We start from the raw sequence: 15240 nt of genomic DNA on the forward strand, positions 1-15240 counted from the left end.
CAGGACTGCATCGTCGGTTCTTCCTAGGTGATGGGTTGACTTGTGTTTCTTCAGCGCTTCCTCCTTTTTTCACTCCGCTCTTCATCTTTGCGGCTCCGTGCAGACTTGGGCCACATGGCTCCGGTGCAGTTGCAGACCACATGGTACACCTCCCCGAGGTCCTGCCACCACTGGCATCTTTCTCACTCTTCCCCTGGTCAGGAGCTTGGCTTCGTGTTCCCAGGTTTGAACTTCTGGCTTCATGCCGATTGCTTTCTCTATTTCCCAGTCGTTTCTCTGTCTTTATTTTCTGTGTCTGGATCCTCCCCAGCGTAAAGTCCTTCTTTACTGTTGTTGAGATCATCTTTATGCCTCCTTGGGGCTAACTCTTCTCAGTACTATGGTAAGGCAACCTGTTATTACTCTGCATGTTTTTTTGGCTCTTCTTCATCTGGGTCATATTAATTTGTGGATCTAAGACGGGAGAGACATTACCATAACAGACAGTAGTGTTATCAGGGATTTTTGACAGGGTCTTGGGGGCCCCCCCAGGGAAAAGGGGTTAGGGAGTTCCTTATCCCCATGAGGGGAGTCTCTCCTTATGAGGTTGTGCTTTCCACCACCCCTAGGGGGACTATTGGATAGTGGCCTTACCTCCCTAGCCTCACAGGGAAGGGCACCCCTGGGGAGAAGTGACACGATTCTGTGAATCATCTCTGTGAATCATCACAAGGGCCAGCCTGGTACAGGCTTCCTTTTGCCTGTAACCAGCCTTTCCCCTCTACAGTGATAGCCTCTTTACAAAGCCATTCCCCCTTACCATGTTTGAACTAGCCTTTCTCATGCACCCAGCCTGTCTCCTGTACACGTGTGATTCCCGTCGGCTAGTAGTCTAGTGTAAACGGTCAATGAAGTACACTTCCTGACTTGTGCACTGCACATGCCTGCACACAGCCAGTCTGTAGCCCTCAGTGCCTGACTCCTGTACACTCAGTTTCCTGTAAGCCTTGGGGGGGGGGGCCTTATGTTCAATAGAGCCGTAACGTGAATGCAAGGCGTAAAAGCCTTAAATAAGGCTTTAACGCCTTGCATTCATGCCACAGCTCATTTTCAATCTTGCATTTACGCCGCTTCCCTTCCTCTCTGCCACACAAATGCTCCCGCATTTTAGCCGACATGAAGATTTAATTGTAATTGTGAGCACCTCTTGCCCAATTAAACGCTGAGCTTGCCAGGCGGCGTTTGCTCACTTTGCACGGCAGAATGCAAAAGTGCAGGTGCACGCCGCCTTTTGCCCTGCATTTTTCACCCCTCCGTGCAAATGACAAAAATCTGGAGGTGGGGAGCTGTTTACATTGCAGCGCAAACATAACGGCTCCCGGCTGTCAAATTACGCATTTAACAAACATGAGCCCCCGTGTCTCCTGTCCACATGGCAGGGGATTGGGGGATGCAGAAATCCAGCGACTCTGCACCGGTCCTTGGGCTATAGGCTAACCTCAGCATCCACCTTCTGAAATAAACTGGAGGTGAGGGTGTTCGTCTTAGTGGCCTTCCCTATATTTTAGACTGTGCTGGTAGCAACGGCGGATTCACAGCTGTCTGCTGACCCCTAGTGGAGAAAGGATTTGCGTTCGAAACAGCAGCACCTCAGCTCACATTCCCAAGGGGCCCACTCGATGGGCGATGCCGACAAGTTGTGACTAGTGTCGCTGCCAGTCGCGCAGCGAGCGTGACATGTTGTTAAGATGTCATTAAATGCAGAAAGGCGAGTTTTGGGCTTAGGTGCCCACTCTGCTCTTTCCATTTGCAGTCTCACTGGGGAAGCCATTTGCAATCTACTTTCATTAGTTTTTCTGACATACTGTTTGAGTAGCCGCTTGAAAGGGCAGAATTCTATTTTAGAGGGGTTCTGCGCTCTCATGTTACTCTTTTTACTTTGCCCGCTTTGGTTTTTAGGATTGTTGGTTCATTTGTGTGGTCCGAGGCGTTTTCTGCAGACCCCTCCCCACCCCCACCTTTGCTACCCTTTTTTAGTATGTGGTCCTATGGTAACCAATATCGTTCCAAAGACGGGTGCTTTCTAAGTCCCCCATTTGGCCCTAGATTGATTGTGTAAACCTAGATTGGTTATAGGGAGGAAGCTGGTGGCTATTTAATTCTGGCTTCCCAGGGGAGCAAGCAGATTAACCATACCAGTAGCCCAATGTACCTTTAGGTAGCGATAGGGGTAGTCATGTACTTTTACAGATCCTGCTATCAGCCATTTTGTTTTAGGGGCTTTTCATAGGTCAGGGACTACAAGGGGCAGGCCTGAAATGGCCACTGTTCAGACATGGGCTCACTTTGAGACCAGCCCTGCACACCCTATAGAGGGTTGAACTGATCTGGACCACTACCTAGTCCTACATTGGCCATTACACATTCTGTGGAACTGCACCGGAGCCTTTGGTGGTTTCAGGGGCTAGCCCTATTGGCTGGCCACGAAAACCTTTGTTTAAGTGCACTGGTGTGTGTTTGGGGGGCTCTCTTATGTCAACCCTTGAGGGCACGGATATACCTAGGGGGAGACCGAATGCTGCCTCAATTCTATTCGCTGCTGGCTTGCTTACCTGCTGCAGGGGTGTGCCATGAAGCTGCTGCACCTGCACCTGCTGCTGCATTTCTAGGACCCGGCCTGGCCAGACTGGCTGTGTTCTGTGTCCTCCCCTGTACTTCCGTTTTGATTCCTGGCTGTGCTTCCTGGGATGTCCTCCGCTATGGTCCTCCACGTCAGATGGGTTGGGCTCTCTGTGCTCAACCCTCTCTGGGTGGTAGGGCTAGCCCTCCTGGCATTACCCTCTTGCCTTAGAGACAAGCCCGAGTCTTCTTTCCAGCCCGAGCTGGACGGTAGCCCCTCTTCGCCTGTGGTTCTGTTCACTCTTGTCAGAGGGATGTGAGCTCTGTGGGCCACGTACATACAGTGACTCATTTTAAGTATATCATGATTAAAAAAAAAAGAGTCACAGTATTTAAAACGGCTGCCTCTTTTGACCTCCTGCCCTATTATTGCCTTGGCACAAAAACTCCATGCAGAATTCCATAGGAATTCCCATTCAATAATTACTGCTGTATTACGATTGCAGATACCTAATTTTAATACTCTGGTTTTTGCCTCCATCTACGAGGTGAGGGGTAGGGGAGGAAACATTTTTTTAAAAACTTCACAGAAGTTTTTTAAACCTTTTTTTCCCAAACTGAAGGGAAGCAGGGGCTTTCCCCACAATACAGCAACACTCGTTTTTCGGATCACTAATGCCCGCAGTGTTGCCACCGGTGCCATGCAATGAACAAAAGGATCAGAACCCGACCTTCTGTGCATTTAACACATATTACGGCACGAGCATATACTGCGTGCAAAGCATTTCACCCCCAAAAGGAAGGCTTAAATAATATATACAATGAAGTAGAGAAATAATGAATGCACATTTCCAGAAAAACTGCATGCATTCTGGAAATCCGGATTCATTACTGCCAGCCTGCCAGATTTTCCATGGCCAGGTGGAATTCTAGAAATACCACACAGGGTAACGTTATATCGCCCATGCAGTATTTCCACCCAATTCCTAATCCCCCAAAGAGTAACACTTGTGGGGCCAGAGACTTCCCGTGGACTGAGGTGTCCTGGGGGTGTCAAGTAGAAGGATTACATGCCTGGTATTTACTTGCTCAGGGTCACACTGTGCGTCGGGGTGATGTGGGACAGGGTGCAGGTTTTATACAGAGGGTGCGTTAAGTGTTGCACCTCCAAGCCAGAAAACAGTGCAGCTCTATTGCACAGTGAGGCTCTAGGGAGAACATGATAGGTCGGACGGTTCGAGGGGTTCGCTGTGTGCCCCCCAAGAAGATATGGGCCATGCGTTGCCAAACATGTATGAAAACTGACAATGATGAAACAGGAGTGCTGCAGTCTCCTCTCTGTGCCGGATACATGGGAACGGGATGCAACCAACGAGCCTGCTTAGCCCCCCCAGTCACCCCTTCCTCTCCTTGGCCTCCTGGAGGTTGCAGGTTCCCTTTTCACTGCACCATCCAAGCCAACATGTCCCCATGTCATTCTGGGGACGGTATAGAACATAAGAGAGTTGGCGCCAATCCTTATCAAAGACCATCATCAAGTAAGAAACATATCTATTCTGGATATTGAAAGAAATGGATTCAAATTATTTGAGTGAGTGGAAAAACAAAAGGAGAAACGCATTTTTTTTGTTTCTCAATACAATACAATTAGAGAGATAAGTCCATCTGCTGAAGTGTCCAAACTGCTTTTACCACTTTGTTTTTTGTCAATCGAAACGGTCCTCGTAATTATTTGTATTTCTTGTGCTTCATTTTATTGACGTTTGCTTTGTTTCCTATAATGTGTAAAAGTAGTTGGTTAAATAGGGTCTATAAAATTCGTTAGTAATATAAGATTGCTCTGTGGGTTTGAGCGCTCGCTGCTGCGATCTGTGTTTGATCTGCAGGTCACAGGTTTGAATCCCGGCAAGACTAACTCATCCTTTCATCCTTCTGAGGTCGATAAATGAGTACCAACTTCGGTTGGGTGTTATTGTACGTAAATATGTTATATGTAAAGTGCTGTGGGAAATGCGCTATATAAATAACAAATACATCATTTATAATGAACATAAAGGATTGGGAATAAAATTCAAGATCCTGCGCTACCAAATGGGCCGTTTAAGCTGTGGGGGTCGCTATGAAACCAGTTGAGACGCTTCCCAGACGTCTTCATGTAAAATACAGAACTACTGGGCCAGGCTTAGGTTCCAAAAAGCACATCCCCTATTTCATTTGTAAAAATACCCCAAAGGTAACTAAATAGACCTGCAATCAATAGTATTAATTTATTGTGTGTTACTTATGATGACATATAGACAGATACAAAGCTAAGGAGGTATTTTTACGGCCGTCACCGACAGTAAAAAGCAAGGTACACCAAAACACTGTGAACTGTGGCAAGCCATGAAGAGCTCATTCCCCGTATTACAGTGTTTTGGTGAAAAACACTGTACTACGAGGAATGGGAGATCCCAACCTGGGATCATAGCTCAGAACACAATAGATTCCACAATGGACAGAGGAACTTACTGTTAGGCAGAATCATATACAATACCCTTTGGGGACACTACACACAATTAAGACTACAAGTGTCCACATTTGCTGCAGGGATGGGGATTTCAGACCCACTCCTCAGACTTTGGTATTCTAACAACGTTTCTATCAATTCAACCTTTTTGCCTTTTACAGTGAGATTCCTAGATTTACACATCTCTCTCAATTGATCAACTGTTAAAGTGACTAGGGTCTCCTGTCTGTAGCTTTTCATATCAGTCATGATAAAACAATTGCTTCTCTAGTGTTGCTTAGCCTTGTGAGGATTATTTGAACAAAGGTAAAAGTAGCACTCTAAATGTAACAAGTATACTTTATCCTCACCACTGTACACCAGTGTTAGGCAGAATCATATGCAGTACCCTTTGGGAACACTACACACAATTAAGACTACAAGTGTAAGTACAATTTCACCTTTGGTACAACCCTGTACTACACAGTAAAGAGGTAGCGATGGCTGAGCAGCCAGACGTACCTCAAGAGTAAAGTGAGCAGTAGAACAAGTTACACAAAGGACCAACAAATACAGTGATTCAAATAAACACTTGTTCAAGGTTTCTTGGTAAAAGAATATACATTTATTTACACAGTCAGTTTGAAAACATTACACTAGCAAGAACAGCTCAATATCATAAGCTAATAAACCACAAATACACAACCAATAAGTTACTGAACAAGTTCAGCTCCCCTGAAGTGGGAGCAAAATGGCACTTCAGATACTTTTCAAAGGGGTAAAAAGACAAGGTTATAAGAATCAGCAGCACAAATACTTGCATCGGCAGGGCAAAGGGTTTCAGTAAACTACAACCAGCAATTCAGTTCATAGGCCTGGGCCAAAGTGAATGGTTCAGAGTCTTTGTATAGGATAACACAGTTCTGGTAGTAAACGGTTAAGTCTTTACCACAGATCTTAGAAGAGTTCGGCTAGGCGAAAAGTTAGACGAATGTTTAGGTAAGGACAAGCCTTTGAAGTCGGGAAAGTTTCACAAACTTTGAACCTGGCCGAAAAGATTTCCGGACCGCATTTGCACAGTACCTTTAAAGTGAAGAAGAGCTGTAGCTAAGGCAGTTGTTCCTGGCAGTTCGAGCAGATCTCGCTGTTCCTGAGCTTCAGTCGTGGGCCAAGAGGACAAGAAGGAGGACGTCGGGAGATTCCTGCACTGCCCAGGGATGAGGCCAAAAGCTTAGCAAAATGTCGGTTTAAGTTGTGAGTGCCTTAAAGTCTACAGGCTGGGTTCCTTCCCCATGGCTATCCGGTTTTCAACAGCACTCTGAAGAAAATTCAACCAGGATGGGGACAGTGTCCAGGTGGATTGCAAGTTGGTTCCCACCAAACTCAAGGGAAGAAGTTAACCTTGAAGGGCTTCTCTGTCGATGAAGTTTCAGGCAATTCGGACCTGCAACAGGTCTTCATCGGTCGTCCAGGAGTTGCAGCAGTCCTCTTCCTCTAGCTCGTCTTCGGTTCTTTCGTTCCAGTGGTCAACTCTGCTTTCCAAGTCCCAGAGACCTGCTTTTAACAGTTTTCACCCATTCATTCCAGCCTGGCTGTCACTCACACAGCAGAGTGGCTGTCCTTGCCGGACAGCCAGCGGGCCAATCACACCAGAGTGCATTCAGGTCTCCTAAGAGACTAAGCACAGGGAGTTTTGGGCACCACCCTCACATCCTGTCCATCCCAGACACTCAGGCACCAGTGGGGGGCCTCAGCACTGAAGCCCGCCAAAGGCCAACGAACAAAGAGACCAAACCTGGTTTGGCACACAGAGACAAACACAAGAAGGACCTTTCCTAAAAGAAATGGCGAAAAAAGTCTACCGGAGTCTGTTTTTACAGATAGGTCTGGGGCGCCATATTGAAAAACATGGCCGACCGGATTTTTAGCTACCGTTGTTAGCGGTCGGAAAAAATCATGGTAGTTTGATCTAAACCACTGCCACCAGCCATTTAAAGTAGGAAAGGGTAACATTTGACTGTTACATGAGTGTTCTGACTCAGGGTAAGCTAGGCAACCCCTCCAGCACGCTATAGGAAGCTAGTGTGTGCTGGGTCTGTACATTTAAAGAGACTAGTAAAGTCAATTTAACTTTACATGCTCTGGGAGACGGTAGTCAGTCCCAGAGAAGGTGTTTAAACCTTTGGAAGTCTGAAAGACATCCCTGTGCCACTGCACTGAAGGTGCTATATGACACACAGAAAAAGATGATGCCTATGGAGTTGTTTTAAAACTCCATAACCAAAGAACACAAAAGTAAAACACACATCAAAATACATGGAAGATTGGGAGAAAAAGGCTCACACTCTTCCCAGGTAAAACAATCAAATCCTAGAAATCCAGCAAAGTTGCTGGGGATCTCAAAAGGTAAGGGAAATTAGCACATTCTTGAGAATTATCCCTAACACTTACCACTCCTTTTTGCAATGTCAATATATAGGACATCAGGAAACCTGATTGGAGGAACGCCTTGAACACTCAAGGTACGTTAAAAATGCATTTTTCCACCTGTACTTAAAACATTGCCTAATCCAATTAGGAATATTTAGCCAACCCATATTTTGCACTTAAGGTAACAGAAGAGAATCCCGGGTCCGTCTCATAGACCTAAAGACAGCTCCCCAGCACACGGCACACTAGAAGAAGATGAGGGTTATGTAGGAGTGACGTAACCACATGCAGGTAATCAACAAGCCTGCAAAATGCACCAGAATGAGATATCACAAGAATATCTATAATTGCTAATGATTTACCCAATATATTTAGTTACTTTTATAGAACTTGTTCCCTAAAGATGATCCCCGAAACCGAAATGCATTGGAGTACACACAGAATGCCTATCTCTCCGGATTAAAAGCTTATTTTTTATGAAAAACGAATTGAAGATTGTGGGAAATTTTGTATCAAACGTTGTAAATGTCTGAGAAATATATGAAGTACCTGCTTACTAAAAACAAATAACTAACTTTATAATTGTACATGATCCGTCATGCCAGGTCCTTCCAGATGCCTGTGTTCCCCAAAACCCAGTCACCATCCCCGTAAACATTCAAATTAGCCACCAAATGAGTGCTCAAATTGTCAGCTGTGGGTGGCCATTTTAGAATAAATCTTTGCCACTCTGCAGCATCTTTTCCAAAGTATCAATAATAGATTCATGACTGAAAGTCTGACATTGCTCTGCTGAGGACCATTCTCTAAAAAACTAAACAGGGGGAAACATTGTATCCCTGCACTGAGCACGAAAACACACACAGCCCAATGTGGCCTCGACTAGTCAATGTTAGGGTATTTTCAGGATATTTTGATGAGCCTGTTGGGGTATTTTGGTGAGCCCTAAATATACAGGACTGCCTGATTTTATTATTCTTGTACCGGGATCATAAACGGTAAGCCAAAACCGGACCTCGTGTGCCCTAAATAACAATTTCATTATAATGTGGTATTTGATATACAATACCACTTTGGTGGTAACCCAGAATATACTTACTAGAGTACCTGAAAACAGTTGTTCATATAACCAGTCCTTAGTGACCAGTTTGGTTTTGAGTTTTTACCACACGCTGTAAAATGGAGATACCGCCTGTGGTAACACAAAAATATCACCTGGTTCACAACTGTCTGTATGTTATCACAAGAAACCAGGACACATAATAAGTAGTCTGAGGCTGGTTCACCTTTCTCTTTTTTGTGCTTTATGAGAGATTAGAATTATGCCAAAATACAAAAACAAAATGTGCAATGCACAGTGTTTTCACATGACATTTCATGTGATTCAAAAATGAAGATGACATATCCACAAATACAATTAATTTGCAGTTGCTTCCCCCATGGTAAATAGCTTTTTCTGTACAACAGACTTCAAACACTCTTCTTTGCAATAGATGCGAAGAGTTCAGCTAAAACTGACCATGAAATTTGTTACTAATCTTGGCAGCTCATAAATCTTATATTACATCTGAAGATTGTCACATGGCTGATCAAAAACACATGGAAAATATCTGTCTACGTTTATGAACGTGCATGCGCTTTTCTAGGTTGCAACTGTTTATAAAATGTACTTATCATCAAAAAAAATGTATTTTGCACCAATATTTTGCACCCAAGGGCTATGGACTGAGCTGCCTTGAATATTAGTAATGGGATAGGTTAGTGGGATTTGGGGTAATTAGTAAGATTAGTACATTGTTCGTTTTATGCTTCATTGCACCTAGTCCATATTACTGTGGTGTGGTGTGTCTTGATAACATCAACTGTTATCTAATGCCAAATTCAAACCCCTTTTTACCTTGTATGTTTTATGCACTCACAATACTGACTTACACCAAATTCAGTCCAAAGTCTCACACCCGAGTCTCACACTTTTGTTGACAAATGGGATCAGTTTTCATTTTTGTTGAAATTCAGTGCCTTAGTTAGAATTCAGAGTCTTATCGAAAATGTGGTTCCCTCTTTTCCTACACTACCTACCACTAGGCAACAGTGAACCACCCTGAGCCCACGTCCAAACCCATTATTACACTTTCATCAAGCCCAAGAAACAACATTATATGCCTATACCATATAAGATACCCTTCAACTTACTCGTACGACCTTCAACAAGCTCACTTGTATTTTATGATATATCTGATTTGCACCAACACTGATTACGAGACACAAGACCTTAGCCGCATCCTATTATAAGTCCTTGTTCAAGCAGTGCACATCCTTATGGGAAAACCAATAACAATTGTGTGTTTAAAAGTTTAGCTTTCACATGACTTGTTGATGTTACTCTACGCTACTCACTCAGTCTGTCGTTCTGTATGTTCGTTATTTACCTTTTGATTTTATTCCAGACAGTAGCTGCGCTTGTCAGGTAATACAATCAGGTTCATCGCAGCAGAATCCACAATAGGCTTGGTTGCACATCCTACCTGACCTGCAGGTCTCTTGGGACTGTGATTGGCTGTCCACTCATTGTTGATCCGAGAATTAGAATAACCCATCTTAAAGTGTTACATCTCATTTTATCATTGAAGAGAAGCCAACATTTTCATCTATGCACACATATCGGTTAACATATTCAAGGTTGTATTCTCAAAGTTCTATCCATGCAGGGCATCCAGTGGGTACCTACACGAAGTTTCTCAGTTTATTGTTCATGTCCATTCTTAACACAAACCGCCAACTATCTCCTAGTGTTCTTCATGTCGAAAGGCTCTGCTAACAAATTATTGTGACAGTGTTCTGAATGTATAGAATTGTATTTGGGTGGCTATCAACTTGGGGAATTATTCCATCGAGGTGTTCAGAGTCATATCTGAGAGAGTGAGGGATGGAGAAGCTTGCAGTGTCTATGCTAGGGCTCTGAATCACAGAGATGGAATATTTCCCCTTACTTAATAGTGACCCATAAACAAATTCATATTCTATCCTGCTGCCTTTAAAGCAGTTTCCAATTTTCTGGAGAAAAGTAGGGTCCTTTCCTGAAAGAGGGCAGCCTCTTCCTGTTTCAGCATGGCCTGGCGTGCCGAGAAAAGTCAGCAGGGAGCGGCATGAGGAGGGACCCGACTGGCAACCGAGTAAGATATTCGTGCAGGTGTGTGACATCACTGCAGTGAAATTTGACTTTCATACTTCACTATGTGACATCAGCGCGAGGACTTATGACTTTTTGGTTTGGTTTGTTGCACAAAGGGCTTCAATGGAATCTATCTACAAGCGCACTGTTGCATATTTTCTAAAAGTAAATATAACTGCTAAGCCTGGAACAGTTCTCCTTCCCGACGTGCTTCCCATGTTGCTTCAGATGCTGGCGCCGAAGGCTCGCATTGGCCACTCTGTGCATAGTTCCCTTAAACATCCTTCAGCAATGTAGCAGGCGGACACTGGTGCTAAGGCCATCACACCTTTGAGAGTACAGATAACAGTGCTCCTTCAACACTGCCGGGGATGCACCTAAATGTTATGAGAGGTCGCTGCTGAAGGTTCAGGGTCAAGAGTACAAGGCTTGGGCACCATGTGACAGGAGGACTTGCCATGCCTTGCCATTGTGCTGTGCTTCTCCTGGCACCTCTGGGTCTTTGGCGTCTTCACCATGGTCGTTCAAGCAGGTGACTGCTTACCTAAAATGGCCACCACCCATGGACATTTTAGCCCAGATTCGGAGACCAGGCCTAGTTCCAACACAGTCGGTGTCCAGTCATTTATTCGAATGCAAAAGTTTCGAAAGGCAAACTTTCGAATCTTTTTTTTCGAAATACAAAAGTTTCGAATGATAATTTGTTTGAAAAAAAATTCAAAAGTTTGCCTTTCGAAACTTGGGTCAGGGTTAGGGTTGGGGCTTAGGTTAGGGTTGGGAGGTAGGAGGGTGGCGTGGGGGTTGGGGAGGGATGGGGGAACCCCGCCCCCAATATACACTAAAACCTTGCAGCGTTACATGGAGCTGTCTGGTGCTGAAATTACATGCCTGAACAGCTCCATGTAACGTTTCAAAGTTTAAAAAAACGGCATTTAAATGCCAACATACACAAATGACTTTGAAATGTTACATGGAGCTGTCCAGACCTGTAATTTCAGCACTGGACAGCTCCATGTAACGTTACAAGTTACAACCAAAACAGCATTGTAAAAGTGCATTTCAATTGAAACCAATCCGTGAATATTGTCGACGGATTGGTTTAGAAAGAAATGCACTTTTGCATTTTAAAAATAGTCTGTTGAAACTTTTGATTTTGAATCTTTTGATTCGATACTTTTGTTTTTCGAATCTTTTGATTCGACCCTTTGAGCATAATCCTTCTTTTGCAGAGTCCCTGCTTACTTGAAAGAAGCAGCATTATAGAAAAGCCTGTTTTGGACTCTCTTCAACCAATCAACGATAGACCACCCTCCAATTTTCCATTAATTGATAAAGTCTTGGAAGCAGAGTTGACCCACCATCTGTCAGCATATCTAGAAAAGTATACACATTTGTCAACCTCTCAGTCTGGCTTTCGGCCATCACAAAGTACAAAAACAATGGTTTTATGTTTGCTGAAAAACTTGCTAGATTTCTGTGATCGGGGCAGGCCTGCCACTTTAATTGTACTTGACCTATCAGCTGCCCTTGACACTGCCGGCCATGAGACCCTAATCCGCTGCCGGAAGCATATGATATGATAGGTTATTTATAACACGCTTAATACTCAGAGGTTTCTAAGCCCCGACCCGGATCGAACCTGTGTGGCTCTGTGTCGTCTTGCTTCCTAGGCGAGCACGTTGGTCCTAAGCTATCCTCCCGAAAAAATATGCTTGCCCAAGTAGCCTACCTTTCTTTCTCTGCTATTACAATCACTTTGACCCTTTCATACATGTTGTTCTATTGCTGTCTATGTTGTTTGTTTCTATGTTTATAATTATTTGCAAGTAGTTCTTTGTTGTTGTATTATTTTTTTATGGTATTGTATTTTTTGTATAATCATGCTCAGCCTACCAGAGCCATGTTTGGGTTTATGTAACATTTTCTACTGCTGCAAAGTGTACTTGAATCACAAAGTTCCTGTCGGATGAATAGAAAAGCAGGGAGGTGATGTCTAACCAAGCTCATCTAGCCGTGCCAGCGGCTCTAGCTTTTGTTAGCAACCCCCTCCCTTCTCCGCGGAGCTTTGTCAAAGCTGCAGGATCTCCACTTAAATGATTCATAGAGTTACAGTATTGATCAGTGACTGGCCCAATTCTGACATGAAACATCCAGACCCTTCGGTCAGAGCATTTCCACCAATGGTGGGCGGGGGGTCCAGCTATCGCGCCTACTCTACGCTGATGACTTGGTCTTAATAGATCAAACTCCAATCGGTTTTACGTGTCAACTGGACTCTCTCCAATCTTACATCAAGATCAACGCCCTCGAAAAAACAAGGATAAAACAAAGATCCTGAGCTTTGGAAATTCCAATGAGGGGAAAAGCCGGCACGCATGGTTCCTGGATAAGGAGCAAATTGAACAAGTCTGTTTATTTAAGTATCTTGGAGTGTGGCTCAGAGATGCACAATCTGTAGCCCCCATGGTTACCCACTTAAGAGACAAAAGCAAAGCCCTTGCAAGCCAAGCGCGGGCCCTAAACAAAAATTGTGGTCGCTTTTCGATCCTCTCGGCAGCAATGTACTACAAATCGGAAGTGATCCCCTCCTTGTCTTACGGAGCTGAGGCAACGTTTAACATTCTGTAGATGGTATGCCCACAGTGGGAGGGCCTGTTTTGGAAAAAACGTTCTGGGTCTTCCTTCATCTACACCAATCCAGATTATTTGTCGTGAGTTGGGCCTCCAATCTTTAAAAGCTACTGTGGAATGGAACAGCTTAGCTCTCTACAGGAAATGTCTAGTGCCCCCTTGGCCCTTGATTCTGGTTGTGCTTTACAAGGAGATAACGCCATCTAACAGTCTAATGTAGCATAATTGGACAAAGAAAATCAACAATAAACTAAAAGACAGCGGGGGCTTGCTTGAGGTGCTACTTTCAAATCCGATATGGATAAAGAAAAAACTGAAAGAGCATAACGGGATCTCGATCCTGGAATCGGCAGCTAGCTACCAGTCCGTAGCACATTTGGCGAGGGAGCTGCGGAAAGTGGACGTTCTACAAAATTCCCTAGTAGAACGTTCTGGGATACCTACCTGAGAGCACGACTACACCTCCTTCCAACTAACGAGATCCGGGCAATCCGTGGCCTAACTCAAGAGAACAAATGTTGCTTCTGCAATGGAGACTCTGTCATGGAAACCGCGTAGCATCCTCTCCTTCTCTGTCCAACCCTTAAAGATGAGCCAACTAAACCACTCGGAAACTTTATGTCCGAGTATTTGACACTAGACTCAGAAGTATGGTGGAGTATGCTGATGAATGGAAGTAAGACCTAATAGGTGATTGCAGTGGTCACAATTTTAGCTAAATTGTTTTAAGGCTAACTTTGAAAGAGTTCACTGAAAAATCCAGGATGGAACTGGATTGGACACATAGTTGTACTTTGCTTTTATTGTTTTCTTTGCCAAAAAATTGTAATCAATTAAATGCAAATTAAAAGAAAAAAAACAGAGTGGAAAGAGCTAATGCATCTTCACAGAAAGATAGAATTTGATGTCAAATAAGAAGCACCTGCTCATTCAGATTGCCAATTTACCTTCCCACAATTCACCAGCAGACCCTAAACTGCATCTAGATTCTACTGGGCAAAGTGCCATGCCAACTGTATATTCTGCTTCTTAACACCCTCCTCTTCTTCTCTCCTCTCTGTAGCACTAAAGCGCCACCACTTGTGCCACACCCAAAACTGATGTCGGCCAAGTGTACATGCGGAGATGAGGGCCAGCAGACGTCCAGCACCATGAAAGCGGGTGATTCAGAGATGCATTGGGAGGTGGATATTACAGTTGGAAAGGTACCTCCTCGCAGTGAACCCTCTCAGGTACTCAATTAGGAGGTTATTAGGTGACTGCGGGAACGTTATGAGGATCTTGTTAGCTGGTGTCAATAGTGGAGGAAATGGGCTGCATTTCCCCAGAACTTCATTGCAGTAAAGATTGTCTGCTTGGATCCCAGGAAGCACAACAATGCACATGCAGTGCTCAGCTGCTATCAGCCCTCTGAGACATTGTGAGCTCAGAAGATCTCTGCTTTGGCTTGTCTTTTTTTCTGTATATTTTGCATTTTAAGAACATTATAGAGCAATTAACGTTAGCTAGCTGCAGTGGCAACAGTGAGTGCATACTTGGGAGTGGCTATTGTTCCCTAAGAGGTGTGAATGTTGCATGCTGTATCAATGATTACAAGCAAGTGATAGTATCATGAATTTCCTTTCACTGTGTTTCTTTCCAGATGTGATTTTTTTTTTCTTTAGGCTCCCATAATTTTGCATACTGCCAATATAGGCTTCCATTTGGGGCGGTGAAAAGTAAAGCTATAATTATACTTTTTTTGCTCAACATCATAGACTGTCAAGTTGGATTATATGACTTGCGCATGTTCCGAGTCATCTCTGTAAAAGGGAGTGCTGCTTTAGACCTGTGCCCTTTCTCACTTTTTGCAAGCATATCACTTGCCAATTCCACCTTTAGCCACACCTCCTATCGTTCCTCCCACCCCACCAGTGGTGGG

General features: G+C 44.1%; 1 long non-coding RNA gene across 1 annotated transcript in view; it reads left to right on the forward strand.

Annotated features, from left to right (window-relative positions):
• Window positions 1–14498, forward strand: part of LOC138521737 (uncharacterized) — a 184908-nt gene extending 170410 nt beyond the window's left edge. Inside the window, exon 3 of the long non-coding RNA XR_011283105.1 lies at window positions 14383–14498. This is a non-coding gene — a long non-coding RNA (uncharacterized lncRNA). The remainder of the gene's footprint in view (window positions 1–14382) is intronic.
• The last annotated feature ends 742 nt before the right edge of the window (window positions 14499–15240 follow it).

This window comes from Ambystoma mexicanum, chromosome 13 (genome assembly GCF_040938575.1).
Source record: "Ambystoma mexicanum isolate Mex_15411 chromosome 13, UKY_AmexF1_1, whole genome shotgun sequence".
Lineage (NCBI taxonomy): Eukaryota > Metazoa > Chordata > Amphibia > Caudata > Ambystomatidae > Ambystoma > Ambystoma mexicanum.